This window comes from Vollenhovia emeryi, unplaced genomic scaffold, assembly GCF_000949405.1.
Source record: "Vollenhovia emeryi isolate VEMERY1.0 unplaced genomic scaffold, V.emery_V1.0 DF939122.1, whole genome shotgun sequence".
NCBI lineage: Eukaryota > Metazoa > Arthropoda > Insecta > Hymenoptera > Formicidae > Vollenhovia > Vollenhovia emeryi.
In genome coordinates this window covers 3,456,377-3,467,460 of record NW_011967244.1, presented here as the reverse complement: position 1 = coordinate 3,467,460, position 11,084 = coordinate 3,456,377, and the positions used below count along the sequence as shown (strand labels likewise).

General features: G+C 35.2%; 1 pseudogene; it reads left to right on the top strand.

Moving 5' to 3' along the window:
- Nucleotides 1-4,882, top strand: part of LOC105570122 — a 7,837-nt pseudogene extending 2,955 nt beyond the window's left edge.
- Nucleotides 4,883-11,084: the final 6,202 nt, after the last annotated feature.

Here is an 11,084-nt window from a genome sequence, read left to right as displayed (position 1 = left end):
GCAGTAACTTCTTTTTTTTTTAAATTGAAGGGAAAAGTACACACTTTTTGATACTGCGAGCAGAATTAGCGAGGAAAAATTTCCTACGCCCGGGCACCTGGCCAAATTTGGTTAGTTTTTAGGTAAAAACATGTCCTTACATTTTAAACGCTACAGCAGCGCAGATGCATTCGAGGAAAAATCTGGTGACTAGTTTTGAAGCTGAGAGTGCAAGCTTTAATTTAAAAAAAAAACGATCTTGCTACGATGATTTTTAACGGAGATATCGTCGGTAATGTCGAAAACACAAGGGTTATTTCAATGAGCTGTGATTTGGCGAAAAAAAATCGTAGGAACTTCTTTTTTTTTTTAAATTGAAGAGAAAAGTATACACTTTTTGATACTGTAAGCAGAACTGGCGAAGAAAAATTACTACACTCCGCACAGTGCGTCAAAGTGTGCAATTTTTTAAAGTAAAAACATGGTCATGATTTTGAGCAAGTTCCGGGAAATGGGAAGAGTGAATGCAAATTCCAATAAGAGCTTCTTAAAGCAGAGGCTTTGCCCTATAAAATGAAAAAAAAAACTTTTCAATTCGACCAGTTTTCGCGAAGTTACGCTTATTTGAAAATCGCCAAATTTTGATGTAAATTTCTTGTTGCGTTAATTTTTTTGATCAGTGTATGTGGTACTTCATTATCCTATGAATAATGAAGTGAAGCAGTAATTGATCATAAAACTAAATAATTTCTAATTACGTAAGATTTTCTTTTTTTGACAAATTTAAATTCGACTTGCTATAAAAATTAAAGAATTCCCCCATTGCAGAAATTTAATTTCTGGTATTTGAATTGGAATATATTGGAATATATATGTATTTAAATTTAAATTTCTTAAGGCAGAAACTATAAATTAAAATATTGCTTGAGATTCTGTTGCTATTTACGAGAATCTTATCAAAGACGTATTAATGAATTCGACATGAAATTAATATAAAGACAAGGTATGGAGAATCGAGAACACTATGTAGATTTTTTTTATAAGAAAAGCAATTCCGTTCTCGCAATTGTAAGCAATGAATTCACGCAAAATGAAGTGACAAAGCTAGTCGAATGTATGCATCTATTTTTGCGATATGCAATCGCGTCGTTCTATTTTATATGGACGGTATTCATAGTCGGAACTTACATTTAAAATTGCCTTAAGATCATCTTTAGATACTTTGGTAGCCAATGAAATATTCCATACACCATCTTGAGATAAAGTTAAGACGATCTTAAATGTAAGATCTGACTATGAATACCTATGTGTTTCAACATATATTCATCTGCACACTATAAATAGTCGACATAACGAAATTTGTTCTTCGTTGTCTTCCACGTAGCGAAATTGCGAGGAGAGTTCCACGTTTTATCTTCTTTAATGATAAAAAGAAGCAATATTCTTGTGCCAATCGGTTATAGTTGTTATATAGAAGCGCATTTATATATTTATTCATATATCATATATTTATAAATATATGTAACATATATATTTATATTTTTTTATATTTGTATACAGAAAAGTGTGTAGATAATTCGATACTCTTGTTTCTCAACGTTTATATAAATCGTTTATAATCTACTGCGTTATTTTGTATCATCTTTTAGTACTTTTTCTTATTTATTATTGTGCTACAATAAATCTAGGCGACTATGCTTTCGTAAAATAAGTCGTTTGTACTGACTTTACTTCGCAATTAAATTAAGTATGGATTTCAATTGGTCTCTTAGACAACATTTTCAGTTGTTACCCTTAAACATTGCTAACCGATCGACATTCTCGCATCGCTCCACCTAGTAAGTCCCCATGTCCTCGTCCGCGATGAATTGTCCCTTCCGTAATGACTCGTCGTCTATTCGCGTTCTAAGTGCTAACTGACTAACGCGGGCTAATCAATAGGACGTCTGCATTTTTCAGAAGACAAGTACTCTTCGAAGACTGGCCGACGCAGATGCGGCCCAAATCGATCGGCCCATAAGGCCCAGCATCCACGGCAGGCCTGTAGGCAGGTTTATTACTGCCCGAGATGCGGCGGGTCCTTCAATTGGCGCTACAACCTCCAGCATCATCTCAAGTTCGCGTGCGGTCAGTCGCCGCGATTCAACTGCCCGTACTGTCCGTTCCGTACGAAGCACACGTCGAACGTGCGGGCCCACGTGCGCAGGAAGCACCCGGATCGCGAGGTCTACGTCGTGGACATCCTCAGCTGGCAGCAATGCGGCGAGTCGACGCCGGTCGCGTGAATCCAACGTGACTCCGTCAGCGTGGAACTCCTCCAGAGTAAAAGACGTCCTCTATCGAGCAACGGTAGTCCTAAGAATACTTTGCCTCCCTCGTGACAAATCCTTCCTCCCGCGGAAGACCCACACACCTGCACCTGTGTCATTAGTGTGGCGAGAAACGGGTGTCGTTGGCTACTACGATCGCACGAATCGTGATCTAACAAGAGTTAATGTTTGTTTTGTCGACCGCTCACGGGCAAGAACTGTTCTCACATCCCTCCCTCTCTCACTGTCATTCTTTCTTTCTTTTTCTCTCGGCAACTGAAACGGATATAGGATCAGAATAGAGATTTAGCGATGTTCGTCACGCGAGCTCTGTGGATGACGAAGACGTTCTGTGCCTTTTTTTGCAGCCTTCGAGTTGGTGCCGGCGCGCACGTGGCGGAAAGACTGTAATCGGTCAGTCGCGAACAGGGACGTCATCACCTCGTCGCGCGATCAAAACGCGCGATCGTTTCCCTGCGGCAATTGCAACAGCGTGTTCAGCATGAAGCACAATCTTCAGTATCACTGGAGGATCGAGTGCGGTCAGCCGCCGAGGTACAATTGTCCCTACTGCGCCTATAGGACGAAACATCCGTCGAATGTGCGCGCCCACGTACGCCGTATACATCCTGGCAGTAGGGTCTACGTAGTGGACATATGCAAGACTGATATCCCCCAGTTCTTTTGAATCCCCCCCCTGGCCCAAACTTCACTTATCACCGACGTATTTGTTATGTTTTCTCGAGTCGTCTATGCGGCGACGTCTGACGTTGCACTTATAGAAGAAAGTGTTACATGTTTCTTAAGCGCATAATTTCCGAAAAATCCGGTTTCCCTTCCTTACACTACGTCAAGTTTGTTTCTTCGACTGTCGTGCATTTTATGCGCATTTAAAATGCAGCGCCTAGAATTTTATATTAATAGAAATGTAAAGATATATATATATATATACTACAACAAACTTGTAGATAATTTTACATGATTTTTCGACGTTACACCTGCACAGAATGTTTGTAATCGACTGCATTATTTTATATCGTCTCCTTTTGTATTCTTCATTGTATTCTTCAGTATTATTTATTATTATGCTACACTGTGTATATCTTACATATGTATTTTAGTTTATAATTTTTCTTATATGAAGACGCAAGTTTTGTATCGGAGAAACTTGATGCGTTTGCGCATAATAAGAAATTTATTATTTCACTAAAAATTTTGTGCTAATAATAAAGATAATTATGCGAACTTAATATCTGATGTTATAATTGTGTGGCTGGACAATTTGTTAGTTTTGTTTTATTTTATTTTTATATGTTTGTACCTTTTGTCAGATAAAATTGATGAAAATCTGAACTAAAGTTAATTGAGCTAAATATAAGTCATTGGCGAATGCGATGTATCGCGAGACATATGCACAAAAAATTTACTTGAAAAATGAAACGTTATTACGTAATAATGAGGAAACTGAATTCTTTTAATGTTCAAACTAACATGGCATTTTGAATATCTTATTTTCCATGTTTTTGTGTGTGTGTAAGTTTGACTAAAATACTGTAATACACTAATAAATAACGCTTTCATACAGAACTTTACTATATCCTTTTACGTGTGATATAGTCAGTAGTCGATCTTATATTAGAATTTATCGAAAAGAATTAATAAATCAATCGCTAAAACCTATACTTTTCTTGTTTATTTTATCAATGTTTGCAACGTTAACAGCGTAACAGATCTTCGTACTTAGTTCTAATTGAGAAATGTTAATTAAGATATGATTCGAGATATAGCCTAAGGGTGATTTAAGAAGAGATGGAAATGTCGTGCATCCGCACTGAACACACTTTAATGCTGCGCATTATTTTCTTTTTTCGATGCGGGATGCTGCGAGTTTGCACAGTTGCCTAATTCCCAGCTTCTGCCCCGAGTTACGTTGTGAAATTTTCTGTTCCCAGAGATCCCACCGGCCGTCGTGCAACGCTTTCACTCTCATTCCAATCAATGCGTCTACAATCCCGATGGGGCGCAACAAAGCAGGAATTACCCCTGCCACAAGTGCGGCAACGCGTTCACGCGCAAGAACAATTTGTATAATCACCTCAAGTTCCAGTGCGGCCAGTTGCCGAGATTCAACTGTCCGTATTGTTCGTACCGCACGAAACACTCGTCGAACGTGAGGTCGCATATACGCAGAATACACCCCAACGAGAGCGTCTACGTTCTCGACGTGAGCGTCAAGCAGGACCAGCCGAGATGAAACGATACTTTGCAAGTCTTCCTGTCGAAGTCGTTGACAAAACGAATTTACAAGATTTAGCTCTCAAAGCAGTTGTGATATCAGTCCACTGAATGGCCGTTCATTGATTCGTAGTTTTACACCATTACTTTATTTATTTTTACATAGTCGTTTATGTCATATACGCATCATTGTGTCAGCACTTACTGTTACTTATTTGTCCTTCGTTCAGCGAATTTTTTTTGACGACTGTTGATGTAGACTGAATTTAAAGGTCATGTACATTTGACGATTCCTCTCGCTCTCTCTCTCTCTCTCTCTCTCTCTCTCTCTCTCGACGCAGGATATTCGAGAAATTATTTATTTGTAAAGTGCATTGTATATTTATATATTTATTTTTACAGTATATCTGATAATATATTGTTGAACTTGATAATGTACCGAATTCGATGTAACTGAATAAATTTCGAACGTTCCGCCTAAGTCGTCCTGTGGTGTTTCCGGCGAGTTCTTTCTCGAGAGAAGATCAGTTCCTCAAAGTTACCAGTATAACTCGTACCCTCTTCTCGATCCTTTCTTACGCTATTTAAATTAATGTGTATCTTGATTAACAGAGACAAACTATGATACGCTACCAATAATAAGTTCTCTGTTGCAGGCATTAATCCTCGTTACGTTTGGCTTCCTCCGAAGCTTCCGCAGGAATATACTGTCGTTCGCTCCGGCATCGTAATCACTTAATTATTGCGCAAAGAGTTTGTCCAAACGATCGCGGGCGTTCCTTTCACGATGGGGCATCCACGCTACGAATGTCATCGTCTGCCGCACTCCGTTTTGTGATTACCATTCGATTATCTTATCGAGGCCTCTAATATGTATCGGCATGTGCGCAAACGATGTTGTATAACGAATGATCCGCATATTTCGGCAAGTGTTCCGTTTTGTTTTCTGTAGAATTTTACTTTCGATCGTTGTCTGACAAATGCAGACTGCCAGGTACAAATCTTGTACAAATATTTGTTAATAGATTATTGTTAAAGAAGCAAATTGTTTTCCAATTAAAAATTTTTGATTATCTTTTATTTTACCATACTCGATCTTATTTATATTGTCTCGTTTTATTTTATATGTTCTATTTTGTGGCTTCATAATGCCATTTGTTGCATCGTTAATATATTATTATTGTATATATTAATATACTTAAATACGAACGTAGACAGTAGATATAGATTTTTGATTCTGTGATGTCTCTTTCTGGAATGGTAGTTTAAGATCACCTATACAATTCTGTTGATGTCTGCGCTGATGTCAATTGTACATATGGTAGTGACTAAGGCATATCTCGATTAACAATAAACGCCGTCAGTAATGGGTTATTCTGTTACAGGCATTCATCCTTGCTACGTTTGGCTTCCTGCGACGACGCCGGAAAACAATCGAGTCTCCCGGTCTCGCAGTCGAGCGTCGAATTTGCGCAAAAAGTTCTGCTGCGTTAACAATTGCGGGAGTTGCTTTACGCATCGCGGTTCCCTGACTAGGCATCTGCGTTACGAATGCCAGCAGAATCCGCGTTTCAAGTGTCCGTCCTGCGATTTCCTCTCGAGATGGACCTCGGACGTCTACAAGCACGTGCGGAAGTGGCATCACGGCACTGCCGTGCGCTGTATCGACATTGGCAAAAATTGAAAGAGCAAACATTTCCCTCTAGTTATTATTAGGGATGTGCCGGATATCGGATATCCGGTAATAACGTGATACCGGATATCCGACCGGATACCGGATATTCGACTGAATACCGGATATCCGGCCGGATATTCGTCATTAATTTAAAAAACAATATTATAGTACATATCCCAAGAAGAAATGAAAATCAAGATAATGTCAATTTAATGTCATATTGACAAAATTTACGTCATATTTTCGTCAATATGACATCAAACTGACGTCATCTTGACCTTTCATTTCTCCTTGGGTACATAAGTTCTAATTATTGTTGGAAGTTTGAAGTGTCGAATGTTGCTGCTGCGGAGCCCCTATCTCTTGAACATAGTATTTGATTCAGACAACATATACATGACTTATACATAAAATTACGTCCTTGATCAGAGCCTTTATAAAAATAATTTTACTGTTTTATTAATGAAATGAAATCTCTATAAAATAAAGTAAAAATTTTTAATAAACTTTAGAGTTTTTGGAGCAAACAATAAATTGTCACGACGATTAGTATTGAAAAAAAAAGGAACAATTATTAATGTTAAAGTGGAATGTTCCATATTATTGGGAAAAATATTACTGCAGCCAAAATAATCCTGGCTGAGACAATATTTTTCGCAATAAGTTCTTTTAATTAAAATTTATTGACAGTTGTGTCGATTAGCGTCCTAAAAATTATAAATTTAGTTAACAGAATATCGTACATACATTAGAGAACTAATCTAATAAAAAATGATTAGTTTATTTGTTCCTAGAGGATTCGAATCTCCTATATCAGAGATGCAAACTATCAAATTTTTAATATAAAAACTTAGCCGGATATTTTGCCGGATACTAATGAAATCCGGCTATCCGGCCGGATAATAATAAAAGGACCGGATAGGCCGGATACCGGATATTTGCCGGATATCCGGCACATCCCTAGTTATTATTAAGGTGTCTTTATGTACTGCGCGTAGCGAATTACATTTTTTTTGTACACACTAATAATCATTAATTAAATAAAAATTTCATACAGCAGCGAAGTATCCATTCCACGTTTATCACGTTGCATTTCTTCTTCAAAAGTTCTGACTATATTTTATACTATGTATATATATACTAATATATTTTTTATATATTTTTTAAACTTTATTTAACTAACGATTTTTTAAATCTTAAAAAGTTATGTATAGTAATAATTTCGATGTATCAAAAAAATTGTTCTGAAATATTATATCATTATAAAATTATTATTTTCTCTTGTTTCAGCTACGCCAAGATGATGCTACGAGATTTTACCATTTGTTATATATTTATATGTACTATTACATATAATTTCTTGGTATTTGTTTCTGAATTAGATAAATAAATCTCTGAGCTAAGTATCTTTTAACAGTATCTTTTAAAACGATCATTTGTTACTTCTTATTGCTGTATAATCAAACGGCGCAAATATCGTGTCGAAATTCTCACGCATTACTGACCATGTGTTTTTTGCTTGCCTCTTTTTTAGGTAACGAGGTGTATCTAGTGGCGAAGTTGCAGCCCCTCGACTTTAAGGAGAAGCATCCGTGCCCGAAGTGTAGCCGCATCTTCGAGAAGAAAGGCAGCCTGAGCAGGCATCTGTTGTACGCCTGCGGAAAAAAGCCGCGATTCAAGTGCCCGTATTGTGGATATTGCTGCAATTTGCGCAGCAATGTCTACAGACACGTGCGCAACAGTCACAAGAGGAATGAAGTGTATACGATGGACATTATCAGGAATTGTGTTATGAAACCGCATTGATTGTTTCACGCATTAATAACAAGCTACTAACAGATCTTTCTTTCCCCGCAAGCTCTAAATTAAAGAAGACTGTGGAAATATTTTACGCTTATTTTATGTACCTGACGTACAAGTAACGTTGTGACATAGGCGCGAAAGAACTGAAGAGTACAATAGTTCAGTGACGTTGAGATACACTTAGTTTTCTTTTCGTTATACCTGGCAATGGAAAATAATACTACTAAAGTCGACGGAACTTAAAAAGTTTCGTTGACTGTGATTCGCGGATCGTTGATGATCATTCGAGCATCGACCTAACACTACGTTTAACATATTGCTATCTTGCTAATTTTTCTACATAAGCATTTGGCGTAAACAAACTGTCTTAATTCAATTTTAATTTTATTCAACTGCCATTTTAATAGTGATAATGTTAATTAGCGTGTTGTGATTATATTTTTTGCGACAAAAATTTACAATATTATTTTGCCCCACTTTATTCTATCATTTGTCCTATTTATGATCTTGTCATATTGATAAAAAGTTTTTTTGCAGAATGTCAAATAAATTATTCCGATTGCAGATGAGCGTTTTATTAAAAATGTTTTTAATACTATAATAAACCTCTAATGTCTCTAAACACATAAGTGGTAAGTACTGTATTACATAATAAATTTCGCCATGGCATCAGACTGTGAAGCTTTGCACAGTCTTTAATTTACTTTTACTTCGAATTTATCGGAATCGTCTAGAGAGGTCTAAGATATCGTCGATCGCTATCGCCGTTGTTCGAACTGTGGCTGCAGTTTTAAACGGAAGCCTCACTCAACTTCGTTTATACACACACGCATACACAGTCCGTATTACAATTAGCGATTTGTTCATTGTTATAGTCTTGTGGAAACATGCTCTTGGTGTAGACACCATCGACATTTCTATAAATATTACATAAATATTACCTAAGAGTTCAAATGAGGAAATTTGCTGATACTTGATAGGAATTGTTACTGTTTAATTCGCAGAAAAATTTCCCACGAAAAATTAACGCTAATAATGTGCAAAGCGTTCTTTTTTTTTCCACTGCGAAATAGTGGATGTATACGCAATTAAAAAATATATTTTTTTGTAAACTGGGCAAATTTAAATTTGCTAACTTTATTTAATTGCATTCTGTGACTTGAGATTTTGCGATTGAATTCTTTGAATTGTTTTTTTACGGGTATCATTTTCTTTATAAGGCGGAATGACATTATTTTAAAAGTTGCCTTTATTAATGCCAAAGAATGTTTACTTTCTTGTTTCTATTATGTTTCGTATAACAAAAATACCATTTAATTGATATAATAAATAATTTCCAATGATGATTGCATGAAGTGATTCTTCGTGTAAATTATTTCTACGATTTCGTGAACTAATAGAAAAAAAATAGATGGTAAATATATTATACTGAATACAGTTTAATTAATAAATTAATTGTTGAGAAATATGATTTCTCACGTATAAAATATATTATTTAACAATCTATAACTTCTTTATATCTTTACTACATTCTGGAATCATCAAATTATAATACTTTCTGGTTTAAAATTTTCAACATTATTACATGCATTTACCCTTTTTGTAAGCATTATTTTTCTAAAATAAATTATTTTGTTACAATAACATCCATCTCTATCCCAATCATGTTTTTTATATTGCAAAATTATTATTTAAAAATAAATACACTATTTTATTTCTTTTATTGAAAATTGTTATCATTAAATAATTATTATTAATAATTATAAACTTTCCATCCGGAAGCCATTACGACTGAATTATAAACTTTATTATTGGTATGTTAAGAATCTTATTTTATACGTTTCCGTTATATATAGTGATTTTAAAACAATATTGTGAAAAAGATAATTTTTAATGACTCGCTGGTCGATGTAATAACATATTTCATTCATCCTTTGTTTGTGAAATGTCATTTATTTAATTTTGTATATACGCACGAACTTCATATTCTTGTGAATACTCAAACCAATGTTAAAATTAACGTGGGGTTTGCACGCGATCGCTTTGAAGCGTTATTAACCAAATGGTATTATCTCTATGTTCACAGGTATTTTTTATGCGAACGTCCGCGGAAGAAGGAGGGCTTACACCAGCAGTCGATTTGCGAAGCATAAGTGTCCTAAATGTCCCTGCGTTTTCGTGTGGAAGTGCACCCTGAAGAGGCATCTGCGTAACGAATGTGGCATGGAACCGCGTTTTAAGTGTCCCTACTGCGATTATCGTGGCAAGTGGAAAGCCAATATTACCAGACACATCACAAGAGTACACGAAAATTATAGCAACTATGTATTGGTTACCAATTGATCCTCCTTCGATGCGTGTTGCCATCTTTAAAATGTACTTTAGTTTTTTCTTTGGTACAACTATTGAACAATTTATTCCGTGATAATTACGTTGGAGTAAAGAAATAATTTTATTTAAATCACAAGTTGTATTAAATTAATGTTGAATGCAAAGACAAGTTGTGAAAAATAGAAAGTTTATCTTTTCTGATTTTATTGTTTTATGAAATACCTCATTATTTACAAATGATGATGGCAAAGAATGAAATAAATTTCTGAATTAATATATCTTTAAGGGAATGTCTGTTTATAATTAAGAAGTTTTAAAAAAGAGAAATCATTTATAAATGTTAATATTTTGCGATTGCATTTACTATGATTAAACTACCAACATATATTAAACCAAAGCCGTATCTTGTAAAATAAGAACTGATTCTGTTATTTATGCATTCAATCTAGACATGTCATTTCATAAATTAAGTTTTTCTAAAATTTTTTTACAAACGCTTTCTTCCATTTTTTTAACTAATGTATCGCGTCTGAATAATTATGATTTCTATACATATCTTTCTCTTAGAAGATTTTGTGCGTTAAAATTTAATGCAACTTCGAGATTATGTATGTAATTTAAGATGTAAAAATATCAATCAATAAATACAACTACTCTTTCAATTAGATTAAATTACATTTGTAGATGTTTTTAGACATATATGTTTATGGTATGACAGAGAACAATATTTACAGGAATCAAACTTAATTGTC